The sequence below is a fragment of the Gymnogyps californianus genome, chromosome 2 (assembly GCF_018139145.2).
Source record: "Gymnogyps californianus isolate 813 chromosome 2, ASM1813914v2, whole genome shotgun sequence".
Lineage (NCBI taxonomy): Eukaryota > Metazoa > Chordata > Aves > Accipitriformes > Cathartidae > Gymnogyps > Gymnogyps californianus.
Window position 1 is genome coordinate 135,835,153 of NC_059472.1, and position 24,715 is coordinate 135,859,867.

The 24,715-nt window shown below is 36.9% G+C and overlaps 1 protein-coding gene across 1 annotated transcript in view; it reads left to right on the plus strand.

Moving 5' to 3' along the window:
• Positions 1-24,715, plus strand: part of AGMO (alkylglycerol monooxygenase) — a 198,427-nt gene that overhangs the window by 116,142 nt on the left and 57,570 nt on the right.

Here is a 24,715-nt window from a genome sequence, read left to right on the forward strand (position 1 = left end):
ATGGTTCCTTTGACTTGAAACATCTGCAAAATTTATAGCAACTTTCCTAATTGGAGGTTTCTGGTAGTGGTTCTGATTCTCCTGCTTTTCTAAGAGATCAGGCGATAGGAGAATGGAAAACTATCTTATGCTACTGTGGGTCTTTTTTTTTTTTTTCTTTTGTCATTTTACCTGAGATAGGAAACAATAACTATTGGACAATATTTAAAGCTAGATACATGCCACTAATCAAGAATTGTTTTGATTTTTTTCCCATATTGTTACATCGTCAAAGCTTTGGTGTATAAATCAAACAGTTCTTGAATTCCTTTGATAAGAGTCTGCCAAAACTCAGCAGATATTTTAAGGATTTTACTTTCTTAAATATAATTTGGAAAATGTTTTTATTATTTACTGAGTAGCCTACTACAGTAGATAGGCTTGAAGCAAAGAATTCTAAAATTTGGCAATTAATTCTATAGCCCTTGAGCTATAGCTCTCAGACTTGAATTATTTGAATATTCTAGCTGAATTTGCGGAGAATTATATCTCAAAATATACACTCTCAATTTTAAAAATAATAATTCATGTACTTGCCTTGCTCAGGTGTGTGTGTGCATATGTAAAAGTGTCTCTTACTAGGAAATGAGTAGAAGTAAAGTTATCAGATTATTTCTATTGTTTGTATGGAACTATACAGCTTCCTATTCTTTTATGAAGAAGAAAATAAAATGAAATGGTTCTTACTCTCTTCTTTACATGTATCTGTCATTAAAATTTTAACTTTATTGCCATCTCAAGTTCTTCCTTACTGTACTTTCCTATCCTTTCTTCTGTCTAACATTTTTCCTTTTGTCCCCTATATTATACTTCTCTGTTACTCTTTTTTTTTTAGTCCCTTGTTTGGCACTGACTAGGTAGTCCCTTTTTAACAAGAAACAAGAGTACCTTGCTCACATTTTTTTCTTTGAAAATACTGAAAGAATAGGTGTCTTTCAAATCGTTTGCTCTCAGTGAGACCAGAATAGATAATGCTTCTGAGTAATGCCAATATGTCAACACTAGAGACTTACATTTTATCATAAATCAACAAGTTTGTGATATTAATAGCTTTTGTGATCATAGAATAATAAAATAGTTTAGGTTGGAAGGGATCTTTAAAAGTCATCTAGTCCAGCCCCCCTGCAATGAGCAGGGATGTCTTCCACTAGATCAGGTTGCTCAGACCCCCATCCAACCTGGCCTTGAATGCTTCCAGGGATGGGGCATCTGCCACCTCTTTGGGCAACCTGTTCCAGTGTTTCACCACCCTCATAGTAAAAAAAGTTCATTTCTTGGTTATATCTTGTCCGAATGTTTATGATGAACTTCAAAGGGTCCCCCATTTTTATATAAATGATCCGCTTTTGCTCTCAATGCATTGTACAATTTCTGGATTCATGGTAGGAATGTTCTTATGGGTGGTAATATTGTTATAATGGGATTTATGAGAAAAAAATTCTGAGCAAAGGGAAACTGCCAGAGATTTGTCAATTCGTGTTGAAAAGTCTTCAAATATTAGTGTTTTAGCTCAATATTGACCTGATCATTTTGAACCAGCAAAATCAGAAAGCATAGCAAATAAATTTAAAAACCCTGGTTTTCTCAGAAATTACGTCTAAAATTTGTCCTAAAAATTGTTTCTGTTCAACATTCAAACAGGTGATCTATCCTTCATAGTATAATAGTGTAGATAACTTTGAACATCTTGTGAGGCCCATAAACAGATCTATCTCATAAGCAATTTTTAAAATTTCTGCTACATATGTCCTAGTAATTTTTATCTGCTTGCTTTTCAACTTCCTTTGCTCTGTTTCGCTTTCAAATCCACTTACAACTTTTGAGGTGTAAATTAAAACATTTATTTAATCTTTTTGTTTGCCTCATGTAAATATTCCATCTTTAACATACACACCTAGATTTAGCTGACTTTGCTCTTTTTAACGTTATATTTCTGATACTGATAATCTGTAATATACTTAAATAATGCCCTCCTTACATCATCATCCCTATATGTTACCAAATAAACAATTCTTTAGTAACCCAGTGTTCATGAGCAATAGGAATGAATGCATGACATCATGTAAAGAATTTCTGTTGACTTATTTTTTTTTGGTGTATAAATTATGCCTTTCAGGGCACTTACTTATTGAAGAAGAAAAATGAACTGCAAGAGGCATGATGGCACTACTCAGTGTGTCTAGTATTTAATAAATAATTATGTCCCAGCATTCTTAAATTAATGGTGCACATTGCAGCAGATAAGTGCAAGACTGATTTTGCCAACAGCATGTTGAATCATTAGTGAAAAAGTATGTGACTCCTGTCTATATATGTTGTTCTTTTCTGTGACTATGTTTCGTATGTTCATATTTCTCATGAACATTTTAGAACCAGCAGATAAGATTTCAGAAGTAAATATCCTTGCAGTACTATTTGCAGGGTACTCTAACTAGCAAAAATAGGTGATGTAAACTGCAAATGATTGCATTTGGCTCATAAGAAGGTCTGACAATTATCAGAACTACTGCATGGGAGGAGGGAGGAAGGCCTTCTGGGTGAAAACTAGAAGGAAAATACAGAAGAAATGAGAGAAAACTAGAGGAGTAGTGAGAGAGGAGAGAAGAGCAGAGGAAACAAGGAGCAAGCCTTTCCCATTTTGCCATTAAATTAGCGCAGGTGGCCGTGAAAAAAAACAGGTAACGATTGCAATTCCAGCAGGAGGAGCAGTCCTGCCCTCTGGCTCCAGCTACTTACCCTTGCTGCCCAGCTAATTGGGTTAGCCAGCTGGTCTGACTTATGCAGCCAAAGATTTTTCTTCAGATAAGTGATGTAACTTGCTGTGGAGCAAGAAAGATTCCTAATGCTGAGGCTCAGGGAAGGTGGAAGCAAAATGAAGCTAGAGGTGTGTGAGAAAGAAGGACTTCTGCTTTTGCTGAAGCTGCAGTCTTAATATGGTTGTTAACTGTGTCCACAGTCTAGTAAGTACAGCATTGGATCTATTGATACTTTGAAGTTGTGTGTTACCAGCCTTGGTTCCATACGACAGTTATGTTATTTTTCTGATCATTTAAAGATATTGTTCTCCCTGCTATTGTATTCGAAGTCCTTCCAAGGTGTACTCCTGGGGGATCTCTCCTGGTGTCCTTTCCTTCTCCAAACAAGACAATAATTTGAAGTTATCAGAGTTAGAAAAGTGACCTTTTTCTTCTTATGGGAGGTGGAACAACACACGTTTCTCAGCATGCATTTTCTGTTCCTTGTGCTGTATGTATTTCATATGGATGGTTTGGTGAAAGAAGCAGGGGGGGGTTGTGTTTTTTTGTTTGTTTTTTTTTTTTAAGAAAAAAAGTGGTGACGTTTGAGGAAATTTTTAAATCTTAAGAAAATTGTTTCTTTGGTGGAGGTCACTGAAAACCTTGATCATAGGGGCAGAGATATATTTGACTGGTTATAGACAGTAAACTGAGGAGCTAATGTGTTTCTGCTTGAGGATCTGTGCTGCCACATCCTATACTAGTTAGTTTTCTTTCGGCTGATTACTTCATGCCTGTGTAATGTGATGATTTTGTGTATTACTAAAGCCAAATCATTTTCTGTCAGACTGGGCCTGGAGTCTCCTAACCACCTGGAGGTAGCAGAAAACATTGCTTGTGTGTTCAGTTATGTGACAGTTCAGCAGTCACGATATGTAAAAATAAATCTGTGATGATGGTGCACCTCTTCAAAGTGTTTCCATCCAACTGCTCTGGTTTGGCATTGGCCAGCATATTCCGTGAGCTGATTTTGGTCAAGCACTGGCTGTTATTTGACAGTAGTACTAATGAGGAGTGAGCAGAAATGAGAGCCATTGACATGTTGTTGGAACTCTTGTCTTAAATATTTTCACCAACTCTCATAGTGGCTGCAACTCAGTACTGAGACTCTTAAACTAAGGGGCTAGGAGTGAGGAAGCTGGAGGAGGAAACAAAAATGTCTGTCTTGATGTGCTTGTTTATCTTTTACCTTTGCTTCAGCTAAGGCGTTGTATCTGAGAGTAAATCTCTTCTCTCCTGCACTGCAACTTCCTGGGCTGCCTGGCCATGAAAGCACTGGCAGGCATGTATTAATTTACAGGTAGGAAGGATAAAAATCTAGGACAACTTTCACTGGGGAAAAGAGAGAAAAAGAGAGGTTGTATACGCATGTGGTATTTTAAATGAATAACTTGTTTTCTTTTCTGTTTTATGTGGGCATGTGGTGCATTAGAAATATAACCAACTTTGGAAGATATATAAAATCTTGTGCTGCAGGGTATAATTCAACCCTTAACTAAAGAAGGCAGAAATGAAGTTCATTGTGGTCAAATTGTTTATTTACTCCTCTGGAGCATCTAAACTTGGTAGATGCAGCTGTTCCAAACACTTTTGGAGACAGTATTCTGTACCAAATGGACTGCTGCTCTGATCTTGATGCAATTCTGGTATTTCTTATGAGTGTGTCAGCTAATTTGTCTGGATAAAAGATATAATATCTCTTTATTAAAGAACTGATTTGCACTGTATTCTGTGTTCCACAGCAGTCCCTCTTAATGTGATATATTACCACACTACTTATTTCTCCTTTCATCGTACAAAGACTTGCTGTTACCTCACTTGTTTCTTAGTGTAATTTACCAGCGTTGGAATACTGACTTATGAGTACTGACTTAAAACAAACATTTACTCATAAGAACTTATTTCCACATCAACGATAGTTTTCTGCTCTGTAGCATTTTTCCTTGGTCCCTCGTTATGATCATCAGTGCCACATTTCAAAGAGCAGCGTATCCCATATTTGGTTTCCATTAAGGTGAAAGCTCCATGCCCTGTACCGTGATTTACGACCTCAGCATTTCTGCAGTCTCTGTGCCCTAACTAGATTGGCTGGTGGTGTATTTGAAATGTATTTTAGAAATGAAGCTGGGGATGGAAGGAAACTCTACTACCTTATGATAAAAAGCCTTGTCAACACACATGGAATTAAACAAACACGAGTTGTAATCTGTGTTTTCTATGTTAGCTTCATTCAGAAAAGTCCGCTATACCATGCAGTGGATCCCAGGGACTGGACTTTTAATATTCTTGACAACTGCCCTAAGGGGAATAATGTCCCTTAGAAAAAGTCACAGTAAAATCTGGCAGTAGATTAAGTTAGTTTCCACTTAGGTGTGACAGCAGAGTCATTACTGATTTTGGACTTAGCCAGTTTAAGAGTCGGCTTCACCACCATCAACTAAAGACCATGATGTATAGTTCCAGATGCGCTGGCCAATTGACCGTAAAATTGCTCCGCGTTTCTGGCAGAGCAGCCAAGCTGGAGCTTTTAAAATCTCCACTCCCTGAGCTCAACACCCTCCCCCCTCTGCTTAAAAGCTGCTCATTATTCTTCTTCTGCCCGCTGATCTTAGAAAAGAAAAACTTCTGGAATCAATTAGAAGTGTCTGCACTTGATGAGATTTGCACGTGAGTTCGGAATTGCGAGGCTTTGATAGTGTCAGCCAACAGCTGCAGTTTCAGGTGGTAAAATGGGGGAAGGAATTTTCCAGGGTTTATTTACAATCATAAAATAAAACAAAAATCAAGACAAGTTGGAAACCATCTAATGTGTCATTAAAATGAAGCCTGAATTGGGTTATATATTTATTTTGTCTGAAAAAAGTAAACTGGTGGTTTATTATCAGGATCTTTTCAATTACCTTGCAATTATTAGGCTGTATAGAGTGGTTGTAATAAAATGCAAGCTATGGTCTGCTTGCTGTAGTTTTAACTATGAAAGAGGCATCTGCTATTACTTTTGTCACTTTAATTGCTTGACAAGACAACTAGGTAGTCATACTTAATAGAAATCAGAAGCATGCAGTCAAAGATAAAGCAAAGGTGGTACTCTGAAGATAGAAAATACATATTCACGTATACTGTCTGAAATTTTGCGTTTTGTTCTGTCAACACTCACATTGATAGTTGTAAAGTTTATTTTCTGACCCTTCTTAGCCCAAAGCAGTTACTGATTGGCTTGTATCTGTATGCAATGTTTGCATTTTAAACGTAACAGCCATGCCAAATGAAATTATTAATGTTCAGTTATACATCTGAGGGTGTCTTTGTAAAAATGAAACTGTGCCATTTCACACACGTTGTTACTAATTTGCGTTGCAGACTGGTTTGGTTCATAAGTCGAAACATAATTTTTCTAAAAGCCAGGAATGCTACAAACCCCATCAAACAGCATTCTTTTCTACATCATAATAACACATGGATAATAATAGAAAACTCCATACCAGTGAATTGCTTCACTGATATTAATCCCTGGTGACAACTGAGATACTCCGCATGGGTAGATATTTCTGTCTGTGTAATTGCAGTTCCAGTACTCGAGTATTAACTGACTTTTTTTTGGTTAAGGCACAAATGTTTGCTTCATACCTGGATTTCTTCTGCAGAGGTGGTACTGTTAGGAAAACTAATCTGTAGAGTAATTTCCCTCCCCCCTCCCCCGCCCTTCCAGTGAAGGAGCTCTCAGAGAATGCCTTGTTTGCAGTATTAGTCATCTGTGTAAGCACAGAGGCACCTCCGCATCACAACACAAGCAGCACTGGTGTACACTGAAGGGAGAGGCAGGCGTACAGACAGACCCCACGCTGTTTGGATTCTGTAGGAGAGATGCAAAGGCAGTTGGAGTAGACTCATGTTTCCTGTGCTTGACAGAGCCGGTGCTCACTGATCAGTTTACACTCTTATACATTTTATGTTCAAAGTTGATTTAAAGGTATAGCGTAAAGCACATTGCAATTGGTAAGAGTCAAAGGCAAGAGTAAGATGAGTGATTGTTGCGCCCTGAATGAAAGACACTGGCTTACTTGCTGAGATTTCCCATCCACGCACATAGTGTGGGGAGAAGCAGAAGATACCTTCTCCATCCATCAGACAGTGTCCCCCAACCATGCTGAGCACCCCAGAGCAGGGAGCCTTCCAGGCCCGCCGTGCATGGCTGGTGCGTGTGTGCTCTCTGTGGCCTAGCTGTCTTTAGCCTATCAAGCTCACCTGTGTGTATGTGTTTATTAGGACAACCTGATATGCAAAATTAGTAGATAGTCAAAATCAAAATAGTCTGCCACCAAAACTATTGCAACTGGCAGGTGGGAATTGTCCTAATCTTGAAGAGAGGAGAGCTGTACCTGTGTTCCCAAGACCATGAAGGCAGATGGCTTAGTTTGAATTTTACCCTCAACATGACAGGCAGAGGGATTGAAATGGCTTTTAGGAGATGACAGCTTTAATTAAGCCAGCTATTTCTGATGTAGAATAAATCTGGGTTTGGCAGATACGACGTGACCACAAAGAACCAGCCTAGTATTTAAAGCATTTTGGATATTTTTGTCTCACAAGATTTAAATAGAGGAAACCCAAATGTAAAAAAGACACGCAGTCCGGGGTTACTCAATTTATATGTCTTGCAAGGGAAATGGAGGTACAAGATTCTTCTTCCCATAAATGTCCCTTCCCACTTCTGTAACAGTGAGCAGAACATGGCAGCTGTGAAAACTTAGCATTTCTGGAACAGAATGTCTATGTAGGACCCACAGAATCGGGCTGTAACGTAGGCTGTTGGAAAGCCAAATCAATACCTGTATTTAGGAAAGCAGAAATTAACTCAAAATATTCTGTAATATATTTTACTGGAATTGATGATAAAAAAAAAATCTTTTGCTCAGTCTATTTTTTCAGAAGCTTCTTATGAACAACAAAGAAAGAAAAGCACAGTAAAAGTCGAGCCTCTGTTTTTCTACTAGCAGCACCTGAAATAACCACAGAGACTGAAAACTAGTTCATGACATCTGGGCAATTGCATGCTAAATTCTAACCAGCCAGTGCCTCTTGTCTGAAGTGGACAATAGATCAGTAAGATAAAATCAAGCCATTATCTGTGCTGTGATTTTTTTTTTTTTCTTTGTTATTGCCTTGTTATATCATTCCTTTGTATGAGTTCTGTTTTCTATGATGTTTAGAGTCAGGGAATATAGAGAAAGCAACAATGCTATATTTTTATATTTGGGTATTACGCAAGGCAAAGAGAATGTTTCAAAATTTCCTTCTCCTGCCAATGCCAAATAAAAATTGCCTGATGAAAGAAGATTAGCAAATGCTATGTTTAACAACTGATTCTCAAATGCAGAACACACAAAACACTTTGTATGTTTAGAAGCTGGAAATAGGTGTGACGGGAAAAAAGTACATGTAAAGCTCTAGTTATCACTTGAAACTAAAGCAAAATAATGCAGCAACCCCCTATGGAGTCTGGGAGTGATCACATCTGTCCTGACAGAATTTGTTTGGTTTATCTTCATGTGGAGCCCATGAAATGCCTGGAATAGGTTGTTTATTTTGCTGATTGGAAGCTAATACACAGTTGAAAATGCCTGGTTTTAGTTTGAACACTTTAGATTTTATGGAGAAAAGGATGCTATATTTTGTCCTTAGCTATTACCTGAATTCATTGCACATCTGCATGTGACTACAAATCTCTAGATATATTTATTTCTCTTCTTGTTGGCTTCATGTAAGTTGCATACAAAGAACAGTCAGACATTAGGAAACAGTTAAAAGTGGCAGTTAAGCAGGATGTTAAGAAGCAGAATCTGGCCATTAACTGCACTGGTTTATATCTACATGTCTCCATACCTATCTCCACTTTCCTTTGTCTGCAAACAATCTAGTTAGATTATAACATCTTAGGGTACATACCTGCCTTTGTGCATACATAAAAGGGCCTACCCCACTTCTGTGCACTATGGAAGCAGTCAATAGAGCCGCCATCATCCTAGTTAAATTCCTGGTCATTTTTTATTCCTGACTTTCAAGTGAAGCCTGTTAAACAGTTGCCTTGTTTAGAAAACTTGGGTTTTTATGTGTACATACTTTTTTTAAGTTTTCTGTTGTCTTCAGCTGAGTACATTCTAGCACAGTATGAGATGCATTCGGGAGTCTAATTCTAACATCTTGTTGAGCCGTCTTTGCTTTTAATGAAAGTGTTGGCCTAAACCGAGTCCATTCCAAATGTATCCTCCATACTACGTGTATAGATGGTAATTAGCTTCTGGGGTTATCTGAGGCTTATTAAAATGCATCCCCAGACCATAAAACGTACAAAAAGCAGGAATTCAACTGTCAGACTTGTAAATTGGACCTAAAAATGTGTTACCAAGATATCAACAATTGAGAAGAGCTTAATAAATTTTAAAAATTAGGGTACAGCTGGCTAGAATTTGCCATGCTCTATGGATAGAAGTCTAAAATGTGCAGTTGGCAGAAAAAAAAATGGCATGTGCTTTTATATGTTTATATTTTAAAAAGCGCTGAAAAATATTTGAGACTTTTGTAAATAAAAGGATCCAATTTTTAACTTTCCTTTCACCTTCTCTTCCCTTTTATTACTTTTGTTTTTTTTCTTTTTCTATGTATGAAAAAGGAAAAGATACTAAAAGGAAATGGAGAGAATTAATATGAGGATTTACACAGAGGAATTCATTTTAAAACTTGACAAATAAAAAGCAAAAAAATAAATATTAATTATGGGGAATTTCCAAAAAGAACAATTTTAACCAGTTTTAGCAATTATGTATTTGCACCCTAGGTCAAGATTTCTGATCAAATCTATTTGCTCTGGACAGAATTGTTCATACCATTTTATGGCCCTCTGTCGGTAACTACACAGTAGCGAACATATTTTGTCCTATCAATGTGCCAAATATTTGAATTGGTCAGTAAAGACTCACAGCTCTCCTGGAGTCTCAAACTGCCATTGCTCAATGTGCTGTGCCCCGTTGACTCAAGTAATAGAGAGCTATAGGAAAACTTTATTTTCTGGTTTGCTAACCAAATCAAAATAAAATAAAACCTACAAAATAATTTGAGGTCCATGAAAACTGGAAATCTTTTAACTTCTTTTGCAAAATGGAAGACAAACACAAACAAGTGGGAGGTTGGAGGTGGGTAGTTAGAATGTTTCATTCTACTTGGGCTGATACATTTTTATTTCACTTTACGGTCAGTGGTTTGGTTTTTTTCCCACTATTATAAAATAAGAACAGTCAAATGCCAGAGGAAAGTATTGCTGGAAAGAAAAAAAAAAAAATCTCATTCAAACTTCTCCATTTAAAATAAAATCAAAAGTCTTCAACTTGCTGTAAGTTCATTAATCTTGAAATGACACATTTCAAGAAATAAATTGTTTGATAAAATTGTCCCATCTCTACTTCCAAGAGCAGAGAGAGATTAGTGAGTGTTTCGTCTGAGTGGCTATATGAGGGTCTTGCCATTGGAAGTAAGAATCTTTCCATTAGCAGAGGGAAGCTGGATATTAAAAAAAGCGAACACTGTGAAGTTTTAACACAGTCCTTGGTATTAGTAGAATATTAGCGCCTGAGGTTCAGGTCAGCTTTTTCACACCCTGATTTTTTTTCTGTCATTATACATTACTCAAAGGTAGCTCACTTGAAACAGATAGATAATTCTAGAGTAAGAAATTCTCAGTAGAGGTTCCATGAAGATCTTAGAAAACCCTTTCATAGCTTGAAAGAGAGCTGGGTTCATCGGGGGTGGGGGGGCGCGTGGGGAAGGGTCTGTTTTATGTGTATATGTAGTGCATAACTATCAATGAATTATATCAAAGAACATGAAAGAAATGTAAATAATAGCACGGTATATTCTTATATAACTTTATTTCCCACTGTAATGTCAATTTATACAGTGTTACTCTGATTAAGAACAGTGATAGAACAAATATAGTTTTATAGCCTTAATTTTTATATAAATTGATGCTATCTTAACTTGATGTTTTTGAGTATCTTCTTGGACTATTTATCGCCTTCTAAGTATTTACTAATTTCTCTCAAATTTTTATAAAAAGTCTCAATCCGCTAGATGAATCAAGTCTGCTCCTTCCAGCGATGTAAAACTGACAGTTCCACGCCTGGCTAGTGGAGAGTTAAGAAAGAGGAAAACAGGATCTTTAGTGGATCCAGGTTTATTTTTTTGGCTTTGTAAACTCTGGGGCTTTCAGAACTTATTAGCATCAAATAAAAATCAAAAGCATCAGATTGCAAAACTAACAAAAATAATAGCTGTGAAAGCAGCATGCAAGCAAAACTGGTCCATTTTTCCTGGACAGTCCACGTAAAATCTGCCCAACCAACTACTTTACATCTTCTGCTGCTTTATTTTGATCTTTGTGGAGATCAAATTACATGGTCTTCATGATTTTATTTTGCTTTGTAATGTGTAGTGATCCATACTATTAAACTCTACACAAAAGCATATTGCAACTTAAAATCTGCATGTGTTAGACTGTGCATATTTGGGCATTATATGCCAGTAATTTCAGAGAACCCGTAATACATTTGGCAGCGGAGATTCTGATTTTCAGAACTGTTTGTGTGTGGACAAATGTTTGCCTCTTGGCTTAGACACAGTCTTTAGAATGCAAATCATCTTTGGAAAATTGTGGTTGAAAGGGAACCGTGTTGTTAGCTTAATTGCTAAGAAACTGAAGCTATGCTTAATACCTTTCAAAACAAATAAAGGTAGGTCTTCTGCTGGATGTCTGTCTGTTTGAAGGAAAACTCAGCTAAGACAGGTCACACTTTTACCTTCAGTTCAAGGTGCTGTTTTTTTGGGGGAAGGACTTGGAAGTTGGTGACTGTCGAGTGTATTATCAAATGCAACATTATTCTCTGTTGGACAGAGTATGCATATTCAAATATTAGCCAGGTTAAAAGCAGAGTGGAAGGAAATGGCGGGGGGGGGGGAAAGGCAGACATGACAGACCCTCTCCAGTCCATGCAGGGCACAGCTGGTCCAAAGGGTGCCCGTAATGATCTGGAAGAGAGTTAGGGTAAGGATGGAAAGTAGGGGGGATCTGTACATTCTCCCAAACTCCTTTTATCACTTCCTTTGTAAAGGAACTGAATGATAAGAAGTTGCTTCTGTGATCCCACCCCTGCAATACTGTAAAATTAAAACTTTGCAGGGAGAGTGAGAAATGAGAGAAGAGCCTTGGGTTTATACAGCATTATCTGCATAGCTTATATTACATCCTTCCAGCCCAGCTGCCCTGATGTCTGAAGTATTTAGTCATGTCCTTGCAGACAGATTATCTCTCTGTGGTTTGGGGACAAGGTCAAGGAACCATGGTTGGATATACTATAGGCACATGCTAATCTTATTTCCCCAGTGCTCATGAGTTCCTGAATCAGTGATTTAAGCCTAAATGTGATGCTAGATTGTTGTTTTGTCCCAAACTGCAGAGGAGACATTGCTATTGTTCATATTCATTAGCAGAAGTTTTCTCCCTTAAAATTTGTATGAAGTCATCAAAACTGCAGGTTCAGCTAATGTTGTGCTAATGCCAGGCAAGAATGCTGTATGACTTTTCTCCACCATCATTTCCCTATTACAGTTAATGCAGTCCATCTTACTGAAACCAAAAGGTATTGCCAGTACACCTCTTAAATTATTCTCAAGCTGCCAGCTGTGCCATTTGACTTTGATCCTTTCTTTCATGGTAATTGTCATGTTGAAATGTAAAACTAAAATATATTCTGCACCAAGTGCCACCTTTTCATACTTTTGGACGATATTCATCTTCATGAGATTTCTGCAGATTTTACGTGCTATTAATAGTCTTCTCTATGTGCTATTGCTGCCATCAAGTGTAATTATATAATTATGCATGTGTAACTATTCATGTGCAGTAATTTTTAAGGAATGCCAGCTCTCTGGAGCTCATTCTCATCCAGCATTTTCTTACTACTTAGCTTAAAAATAACACTTAGCATTACATGAAATGCATGAAACACCTTGTTGTTTTATTTTAATGGGAGCTAAAAAATTGAAAAATTCTGGCTGAATATGCACTTTGAAGTATGTTGCTGAACAGAAGAATAGATTGCCTTGTTATTAGATGAAATTTGGTAGCTTAGTGACTTGCTTTCCTGTTTTGTTTTGCTCTCAGTTAAGATAATTGAGAAAAAACTGTGGAGTCATCAATGTAAATAAATCCCTCCATTAACGCAAACAATTATATTCATCTTACAGATGTTATTACACGCTAAGAAAAACAACTATAAAACACTCTTCTGGCCAATCTGGTTAAAAAAAAAATGCTTTCCAACTATGAAAATTGATATTATTTCTGATTCAAAATATTTAGAGAGGAAAATACTTTTCAACTGTTTATTTAGTGCTTTAGGGATCTCATTGTTAACATTTGGGTGGTTTTGACTTTTGCTGTCTTAAGGAGGTCCTGAAGCACCTTGCTGTCCATTCACTCTACAGTAGCAAATCATTATTTTAATGCGCTAATGAGGGGCTGGACTGCAGGTAGCAAAATACTTCATCACTACAATCACTGTTTGCAATGTGCTGCTTAAGAGTAAATATTTCCTTTATTAACTCTGAAGTCAAACTAGTTGGCATCCAGGTATTCTAACAGTTGTTCAAGGTACCGTCAAGTCCCAGAACAAAATGATAGCCCTGCTTCCAGGCACGTACAGTGTAAACATGAGATAAAAGGCAGCAGATGAATGTGGACGAGCATTAGAACCATTGGAGGAGAAATCACAAAATATTTCTATGAAAATTGAGCATGTTGATAATGGGAGCTAACAGAATTAGCTCAGGGAACAGAGAGATATGCTGAAAAGATCCTTAAAATGTTGAAAATTAGCTTACTTTTCAAAAGGGACCCAAAGGAAATGTACATAGAGAGGAATGACATAGCCAAAGGGACAGTCTAAGACACCCATTTATTTCAGTAGCATTCTGGGTGGACATCAGTGACATATAAAGCTTTTGGCAGAGAGAATTGCTATATCGGAGATAAGAAGACAAGTGCCTGGATGAGAATCCTAGATGCATGAACAAATAAGACTAATTATGTCAGGTATGTTGTTAGGAAAGAATCTGCGCATGTGGATATGGGGGATCTCAGGAGAGATGGGAACTGAAGATGATATATAAAGAGTGATGATGATATCTAGAATTATAGGGAAAGAAGGAGGCAAAATTTAGTTGGAAACAGAGGAGATGATCGATAAATAATTTAAATTATATTTAACCTAAGCTGACAATCAGACACAATAATATTGGGAAGGCTGCAATTTAGTTGGCAGGGGGAGGGGGACGAGTCTTGGAGAAGAGTGGCATCTGCATAGAGATGATTGATAGAATTTATGCTGAGGGTAGTAATATCTAGCGGAGTACAAAAGCGGAACAAGGACAGAGCTTGCACAAAAACTTGGTGCATCTGAGCTGTACATGATAGCATAAAAACTTGATGTTTCTACTGAGCCCTACATAATGGCATAAAATAAACTTTATTTATGCAAGATTGACTCAATAGATCTTTTACTCAAAAGAAAAAAATGATACAAATATCTTTTCTTTAAAGAAAAATGTCCAAATATACAACAGATGAATAGATTTATCCTTGCTGAGTTCATGGTGGTGAGACTTTTTTTTTTTTTTTCTGGAGCACATGAAAGTGAAATTTTCTGGCAACTGGGACCAAATGTGATCCCTGGTCACGCTGTAATGGAGTGCTCTAATACTACAAACAGAGTTTACTATTGTCGGAGAGAATTGACTGAGGATTCATCAGTGATATAGCGATTGTTCAGCCACCAATGTCTTCTGCAAAAGCAGGAATAAATTGAAGTAGTGTTGAGAATTCAGTAAACAATGCTTGTGACAAATCAATAGCAGGAAGAATTAGAGAACAGAGTGCTAAAAAGGAGTTAAATCTTTACCATTAGCTGTCCTGTCTGGTGCACACAAGAACATATAGACACTTGCCTGTAATCTGGGCAAAACTTCATTTATTAGCTCTTTTCATATGAAAAAGCACCCTCTGAAATAAATGTTAGTATTTACAAACATTTCCAGAAAGAAGGAAAGAACAAACCCCATAGAAAATCTGAAGTAATATATGAGCAACAATAAAGAAAGGTTTCAGGAGAGAGCTTCAAATAACTAAAGTGCTAGTCAGACATAAGGACACTGGAAGACTTTATGATGGGAAGAGGTGAGGAAAAATAAAGTGATGAAGTTGTGTGAAAGGATGTAATAGAAGGAAAGGAAGGAGAAGAGAAAGCAGCCTGATTTGTCAGGTAAATGGGAAAATGTTATGGAAAAAAAAAAAGATTGCTAAATGGTATTGGTATTACATGTTTCTAGGAATCGAATGGTAATAGCTATTCACTGGATTGTTCTCAAGTAGTTCTAATAGGTGAAAATAGTGATAAAATTAAAGTGAAAATTAAAACAACGCAACAACTGCTTGAGAAGTTTCATAACAGCAAGTTCGGTGCAATTTTGAAAAAGTAAATAGTATTCTGAAGTGAGATAATCTGAGCTGGTGGGCTTTTTCTAAACAAGAGAGAATGAAGACGTATAGGCAAAAATTTTGGTGCAAGTGGTACACACTCCCTTCTAAAATGCTTTTATTTTTTTAACAACCGTAACCCAGTGCATGATTTGGGACTATTCTGGAGGATCTACTATGCCTGAGGGAATGGCTCTAAAGTTTCACTATGAGAAATACAGAGATAGTATTATTTTTTCAATTAATTTAATATATGAATACATTTTCAGAGTAGAAGACATTATATGTTGACTTACATTTAAATAGATTATAAAGCCCAGCTGAAATGATTAGCTTCTTGAAAAGCAGTGCAGCAGGAAAAGGCTTAGATGATTATAACATCTACTGTGAAGTTCTGCATGTGATATTACTATTTAAAATAGCCATAGTACATACTTTGTGTGTTAGTGAAAAACATAACTTGGAAATGTTTGCATCTGACAGTGATCTATTTTAAGTAAAAGAAGAATATTGTTTAGGTGCTAGTGAGAAGTGTGAATATTGTGATTGGCTACTGCACAGAAACTTGCAGACAGGTAATATGTGGCGAGCAAATGAATTGCTACTGTGTAAGCTTAAAACTGTAGATGCAAAAGCTAAAATAATATTTACCTATACATGGTATAATGAATCTTTATTGGCAACTGGTATTCACAGACTATTTGAAAGGTGGTATTGGCCAGACACAAGTTATTTGGCAGAGATCTTGCCTAGTATATATTTGCAGAGCCTGTCTGCGTAAGGATGCTGGCAGGTTTACCCTGATTTCTATTCCAGGTGACAAATTTCTATCCAAGCATATGAGTGATCAAATATTTTCCACTGGAATCTGGGCACTGTAAAATTTCTGAAGCTGAGTAGAAAAATTGCAGGATTTGCTTAAACTATAATAGCCTCTGCATACCAGTGTGACGGCAAAATATTTCCACTTGGACAACATCAGGGCGAACTGCGCTGAATTGAACTAAACATTTTTCTGGAAGACTGATGGTATTTTGTTGCCACTTATCAATGGTATCGTCTCTTAACCTAGAAGCTGTGATCACTGTAGTCTTCGGTTAATTTCTGTGTGAAAATTAAACAACAGCAATGGAAAGTACTGGTGCACTAACTTTATCTACCAAAGCAAAGAACTCGGTCCAAACCAGATGAAAGCTATACCATAACCACATTAGCTTATTTTTTTCCGATGCAAAGCCAATTAAGAAATAGAACAGTTTCCATTAGTTTATTTGTCTTTCCTGGAGCAATCACAATTGCTAAACTTTCCTAAACTATACAAATGTGGAGTCTCCCCTTGTGACAGGTTGTTTAAATTTATAACTAAAGCTAGCATTTCCATCTCCAATAAAAGCCAAACAGACATTTAATTATGGTGCGTGACATTTCTGACTAAAATAGAGCCAACAGAGCCTGTCAGACAGCCCTCATTGTTCATGAATTTTGAACAAATTGGGGATCTGTGAATTTATAGCCAGGTTTTTCTCTACTATTGTTTAAAATAGCACACATGGAAAACACGCCATGGGTGTGTTGTAATTCAGCTTTAATGATGTAACACTTGGTTTCAGTCAATTGTTGGAGGATTGCAGTAACACTGGTTTAGTGCTTCAGACATTGCATGTTCCTTAGCAATTATAGTCCAGCTTTCAATAATGGCTGTTGGCGGGATACCCACAAGTGAAGTCATAGCAATTTTGAAAAAGAGCTAATAAAAATACACCTGCCTTGTAGTGGAAAACGAGCCTTTAATATCTTTGCTTTGAAGTTGAGTGAAGCCCACAGCATTAACTAACAGATACCAGTATTATGATGCAGTAATCCACTCCCCCAGGGGAAGTCAGGGGATTGAAGTATGAAAGGCTACTATTTTCTAGTCACATATTTTTTAGTCACCATAACATCATGAAGGAAGAATGGGAATAACGAGGTGATAATAAAAACTGGAATGGGTGTTAGCTGTAAAGTTAGGAATATGCAAAGCCATCACAAACCGTAATTCAGGGATGCTGCAACTTAAGTGATGTATAATGAGCCAGTTGTTAGTTTTAATACAATTCCTTATTTAAATACATCCAAATCCACTTTTTGTTAGAACAATATATGGAATATTAAAACAACATTTAAGAAAAAGAATAAGAAATATTTTTTTCACACAACTCAGCTTTCTATTCTGGATCAGTTTAGCTTTTGACAACATTTTTCACAGCCACTGAATATTTGTGGTCATTAATAATCCTCAGTTGGTTTTCTTCACCAAAAGATCTAGGGTGGATTCCTTTTGTCCTTTTGTTAAATTCTCTTTTATATTCTTTCCTGATATACTTCATATGTTTTAAATTCTTTTTCATTTTAGGAAGCATGTGTGGTTACATCCTAGTGGCATATACAGTCAAGTTACATGTCTTTCTAGGGCAGTCCATAATGCAGTAGTTATATGCAGTTATAAACTTCTGTTTGGAAGAAGTGTAACAAAATATATTTTCAATAAAAATGGTGGGAAAAAATTCAACCTCTTTTAACTACTTCTAAAATGAGAGTAGGAACTTGGAGGATCCATTCCTGCCTATTGCTAAATTAGTTACTGCCTAGGCAAATGACAGAATCTTTCTTTGTGTTGGTTTAACTGAGTGGAAAATGCATCCAAGAATGCCCGTATTATAATACGTTTATTAGGTATTATTACTGTGTTTGTAAAGAGCATCTAGAATTACACTATGAAAGGCCTTAAGCAATTGGAAGTTACGCTGTCGAAGGAAACACGGTTCCCTATGTTCTCGTTTTCACTCTGCACAAAACTTCGTTGTCTGTTGTGGCACACTTCTGTCATGGAGATGGTTGTACTAGTCTTACTGTAGTGAACATGCCTGAAGAAACTTTAAGCCAGGAATATATAATTAGAGCTCAGCTTAGGCTCGCGGTTGTTCGGTGCGATATATTATGCAGCTATTTTGTAATCACTGCTGTTGCAATTAAGATCCAAACTGCAAAAAAAATTGTATAGGTATATACAAAAATGGGCCTCTTATAGTTGGAGGGGAACGGAAAATAAAATGATTGGTATATTCTTAGCACAACAAGATTAATCTGGAAATCAGCAGAGCTACTTCCATGTTAATCACTAGATATAATTTATGAAAAAAAAAAAATCTAAAACATTTTGATCAGGAATTTGTCTGCAACCCAAAGCAGCTCAGGAACCCACAGGATACAAATCCTACAATTAGACCTTCAGTTTCAGCTATGTTAGAGGCTCCTTTTCTTAAAATAACCAGAATTTGAACTGTATACCTTCAGGGCTGGATGCTGCTTCTCTCATCCTCATCCTCACCTCTACCAACGTAGTATAGTCCTCTAAGTGGAGAGGTGAAAGACAAAGGGCGCTTAACCCCATGCTGGCCTGATCAAACACCGTTCCCTGCTAACACAGGAAGAAACATTCATCAAAGGGATATCACTTGAGTATGATCCTACAAAGACATGCACACATGCTACACTTCACATTAATGTGACTATTTAGGTGCATGAAGTTAAGCATGTGTTTTAAATCTTTGCTGGATTGTAGTCTATATTTTCCTTTCCACTAACCTGAGCCTTTACACAAGGCAGTTACCTTACTGGTCTGAAATGCTGAAAATTCTCTCTGTCTATGGAGAAGATTTTATATGTCTGAATTCACCTATTGATCTTCCCTAGTTGCCATGGGATTTTAATTTTATTATGTCTGTGTTTTCTATTTTTGTTTAGGGTTAGAAGCACATCTTTACAAGTTTCACATAACTTGTATAGACTTGTTGCTTCTTCAGAGCAAGTATTTATATAATTACTTTTCAAATAAAAATCCAAATAATTCTTGTTTTATACTAAAAAATCTATTAATAATGATACAGACTTCTAACTTTTGTACTAGTTTTTGCTCTTAAATAAGTCTTTAACTTTCTCTCAACATTGCTATAAAATAACTAAGCAAATTATCTGTTTTACTGATTTCTGTTGTATCGTTTTGGGAGCGAGTGAACTTGTGCTGGGGTTGGAAGATTTCCTTTTCAGCATTCAATTTAGTTAGAAAGAATGTAGAGAAATGCTGAATCAGAGCAAAATATTTAGACTCTGGAAATAGGAAGAAACATAGTGAGCTTTTAAGCTATTACAATGTTCAATCCCATAGTTAAATTTAAGTACCCTCTGCATTCAGTGCTAGTCACGAAGATTTTGTTGTCCTGGGTAAACCAGATATATCAGGAAGCTGATCTGTCACACTTCTTACAAACTTCATAGCACTGTCACTACATATTTTACTGCTGTTCTTTTCTTTGTAGAATTCAAGTGTGTAATTTGCATCATTACCCTGAAAGTAAATTGCTATTGAGTCTTGACACCTGCCAGCACTGGTATTCATTTCAAGCTGTAAAGCACTACTTTGAACTAAATATTGGGAAACTCATTAAATGTTGTCAGCTGTATCATCCATGTTAGCATAAAATAATATAGCTAAATATTTCTGGATTCTATTTTCTACTAAAAAAATGAAGAAAACTCTTTGTGAACACTTTTCTATACTTTGAAAGTATTTTCTAAAGCTAAGTCCCACGATTTTTATCAGTTTTATACACACACTATTTTCCCCATATGTTCCTATACGAGAAGCACGTACAGTTTCTGTTTTTATACTTAGAAAGTTCAACATCCAATTAAAGGATTAAGTGGGCCAAGTCTGACAAGAACTCTGAAAGTGAAATTCCCCTAGCCTCTGTTATTTCCAAATTCAGACATAAACTAAATTTAACCAAACTTAGAGACTGCATAGTGCTTAAAGTCAGTAGAACCTAGATTCTGACCCTGGCTGGTCTTGGATAACTCCCAGTCATTTCAGAGGAGTGGAGTGTAAACATCCAAGGAAATAATTTTTTGTTATTTTAGGAGTTGCATTAATGTTTATGATCATTTCTGCTTTACTCATTTCTAATAGGAATCTTCCCTGACTCGTGAAGCATATTTATGTGCTCCATCTTTAGGTAAACTGTGTCTAACCGGCTTTAATGAATCTGGACTGAGATGCATCATAATGAAAATTACCCCTACAAATGTCACATATTAAAACAAGGGTGTTTGTAATAACACATATTCAGCAGATGATTTCAGCTGGAAAGTGTGTATAAATTAGTATTAATTTCCTGCAGTGTTGATAGACTTATTTTTTAGAAGGTCGAAGGGAGAATGTGAGAGGAAGAAAAAGACTCTTATCATTAGCTTGATGTGCCCTTCATACTTGTGGTCCCACAAACCAGAGTCGCCAATCCAGTTCAAAAAAAGATTCTGAAATATTTTTTTTTCCCCAGAGGGAACAAACTGCAACATAATAATGCCTGCCAGATAACTTGTGATCATCCCACTCTTTTCTTGAACTTCCATCAACTCCAATCCTAGTGAGTTCAAACTTCTTGTCTTAATCTTCAGATCTTCCACGCAAATTCTCGCTCTTCTACTCCATGCTCCTGACTGCATGGAGTTAGTCTCCCATCACCTCGTGGTTCATCAGGGAGGTCGATCTGGAGCCTGTGCCTGATTGTTTAAGTGTTCATTCTATCTGGTTACTCCTCTCTTTCATTGAACTGATTTAAGTTACTATTTACTAATGTGTCCCTTAAATCCTTTCTCTGGATCTGCTTCTTTCAGGGCTCCTGAAAGACAAGAACCAGTATGTTAGAAGGCTAGCCAAAAAAAAACATTTAGATGGCTGCTGGCCTAAGGCATGTGCTACAAGCATACCTCACAATTGTCTCTCTTATCTGTAAGCTCTTGTTTGTCATTATAGGTTATAAGCTCATGAGAAAAAAGACAGTTTAAGGCTTGTTTGTAATCCTTCACTTACTGAAACCCTGATCTTCATTTCAGCTGCAGAAGTTGGCTGTGGTAAAATAGTAAACTGACAAGGCTACCCAAAATGAATTGCTGAATTATATGTTAATAGGCACTGTTATGGCTTAGTAGACGATTTTCAGCCATCTGTGACTTCTGTGAGGGCCCTGTCCAGAGCCATGCAGCAGATGCTTTGCTGTGGCTGTGAGGGAGGGAGAAGCCCTGAAAGCAGGTACACAGTACACTTTGTCCTGGAAATCATCGGGGAATCATTCAGATAGTATTAGAGAGCATTGTTATAATGAAACCCTTGAATCTCTGTATGAGGCTAGAAATGGAAACTAGCGGCTAGGAGGGGAGCGTATGGCTGAATTTATGTTCGGAGAACAGATAAGAGTCATAGATAACAGCCCAGGGGCACAGACCTTTCATGCTGCGAATCGGGGCCTCAAGCAGAGGTGTTAAATCAGTGTTCCCAGACTGAAAAATTTTACATCACCACTGAGACAAATTCAAGCTTCCTGCCCTGATGGAGCCATCTGATGCAAGGTTTGAGCAGGGAGTTGGACCATGATCATATAAATTAGACCAGATTTTCTGAAGAGGAAATAAAGCAGCTATATACATTTACTGAGTCGTCTTTGGAGTGAAATGTCACGATAAGGTATATAGATGCTTTTCAAGTTCCTTGAAGGTATAATTTATATAGCTACTAGGCATATTAAGGAAGGGAAATGGTATGTTGAAAATCTAGTAGTTAATAGCAAATGACTAAGCATTAACCAGATAGCCAAATACGAATTTTGCTACTTTTGGTAATTAACTGTGCTTGCAGTTTCAAGCACAGAATGATAGCCACTGAACTTGAGCCTCTTAAAGCATTGCATTTTCTTGGATCTGCCTAATAAAGCCCCTGCCATTTATGTGTCCAAATCAGTTTAATCTAGGCACAAGTCCATGGAAAAAAACACTCCATATTGTTGCCTTTTCAATCATAAATCAGATAGATAGGTTTTTAATGTTTTCTGCTTTATTGTTTTACATGTAGAGCAGTATGAATCTCAATGTTGTAGCTTTTTTGTGTATCCTGTAGATTACACCTGTCTTCCTGACAGAAAGCTGTCAAAGTAAATGACCAGAATTAATTACCATTCAGTAGAGTAAAAATTAAATAGGGATGTGGAACTCATAGGAGCTCCAAAGACTGATATACTCCTATACAGCTCTCTACGTTATGGTTCATTAGGTGTATAAATAAATCTTTTCAATACACTTTGGCAGTGTGGAAGTAAATTGTCATTTTAAATTACAGTCTCATTAGTGAGCTAGTATACACCTCGATATCTGAAATACGCTTATTATTGTATTGATACCATGTTATTGACTTAACTATCAGTGTTCTCTAGTCACCTGAACTAGGTAATAATAAAAAAAGATGTGAAATGATTCTATTAATTTTGGATTTGAACTTTCTTATACCTCTTCCCAGTGCTGCATACCCAAGGGAAAAGAATTCCTTTATTAAGTCTGAAGCCTAAAATTCCAGTGCCTCAGCTCTTAGGAGGATTTTAGAAAATGAAGAACTCCGCCTACAAGAGAGGCTGAAGAAGGGAAAAATAGCCAGTTTACAGGCCTTGGGGGATTAATAAGTCTTCCCATATTCCTTGGAATCCCATTGAACTAAAGTTACAATGAGGCCATGGAGACAAAGGTCTTATGCCTTTTGGTTTCCTGATCAAAGTGGAAAATATAATTTTTTGGAGAGCAAATGGTATTTTTCCCCACTTATTTTATCTCTAAATCTCTATGCCACCATTTGTTTTATAGATTGGAAATTTAGAACTTTGGGTTAGCAAATTAATTTACAAAATAAAAAATGAATGATAATGGTTTTGACACTGTAATGGTTAGGACATCCTATGTATTGAAAGTACAAATTTCTGTGTTAATGTGGGAGAATTTGGAAAATATTTCTATAATCTAAAAGTACACTGTTTATGTCCATGCTGGAAAGATTGAGACAGACTGTCAAACTGAAAAGGTAGAATAGAAGAATTAAAGAATTTCCCTCTACTTAGACCACTCATCTGAGAACTGACATGATAATACTCCCGCAATGTGATTATTTAAAAAGAAATAATCTACTGAATGCAACGGAAGGGTTGGCTGAACTTTAGTAAACCTAGCTGGGAAGGACAGAAAAGAGGGGGAGGTCAGTGGAGAGTGGATATTCAGGGGAAAAAAAATACTTTTGGATAAAAGGAGCCACTTTCAAAAATAATTTTCAGGCTAGCCACAATTAGGAGACAAAAACAAAAGGGTGGGGAGCTGTAGAACAGGCCAGCAAAGGAAACAAGGAAAAAAAAAAAGTATGAAAAAAATTCCAAGAGAAAGACAATGTTTATAGTCCAAAAGGAAATGAACAATAAAATCACAGTGCTTGTGAGATGAGTTGAAAGGAGAAAGTGGAGAGCACAGAAGGGCAAGCTAAGATAATGCCTTCGCTTTCCAGAAGCAGCAGAATGCAAAGGGTGGTGAAGAAGGACTATTCCTGAATGTAAAAGGGTGGGGGCAAAACTATGATTTGTGTAGCTATGTGCCCATCTTACTTTGGCAATATAGCGGTAAAAATGGGTAGGTTCGGGTATTTTACCTCTGAAAATGGGGCCTTCTTTGAAACTGCCAGACTCTGTATTAGAATAGCTTAAATTGTGTGTTTGGACTGGGTTGCAGACTTGTAATGGGTCCTGTGAACTGAGAACAGAATGCAAATGTGAAAGAGCATCATAGGTGCTACTTACATATGATGGTACCTGATGGTCTCTCTTTGTGAACTGCGTGTAGCCATTGTGTCACCGTTGTGGTTTGCTAGCATTCACATCTGTTTGCACTTGACTTGCACAGATAGAACCGACTAAACAAGTTACAAAGAGGGCAGAAAGCACCTTTGCAAAAACTTCTTTGGTAAGAAAAGCAGGGAATGGAGCAGAGAATGTAACACTCCTTATATAGGAAAGTAATATGGCTCAATTTTCACTTGTGTGTTTGGCCATTCTGACAGGCCTTTTTGTGTACTTAGCATACTAATACTGGTTTGACAATAAGGCTCAATCTTTTATTCTAGTAACACATTGCTTTCACAGAAGTCTTTTGTTTGTTTGTTTTTCTGGAAATTCCTGAGTTACCTTACAGAAAGATGAGAAATTTCAAATGTACTGATGCCAAAAGACATAACAGCAGATGTAGTTTCAGCTCAAAAAGGAAAAAAAAAAATTGCATAGACATCTCTGTGAGGGATTGTTGAGTGTTGTTTGGTGTCATGGCATCTAATTTAAGGCATCAAAGTCTTTTATTGGAGCTGGCCCCAAGTGACTTACATGAGTCTGTCTGTCATCTCCCA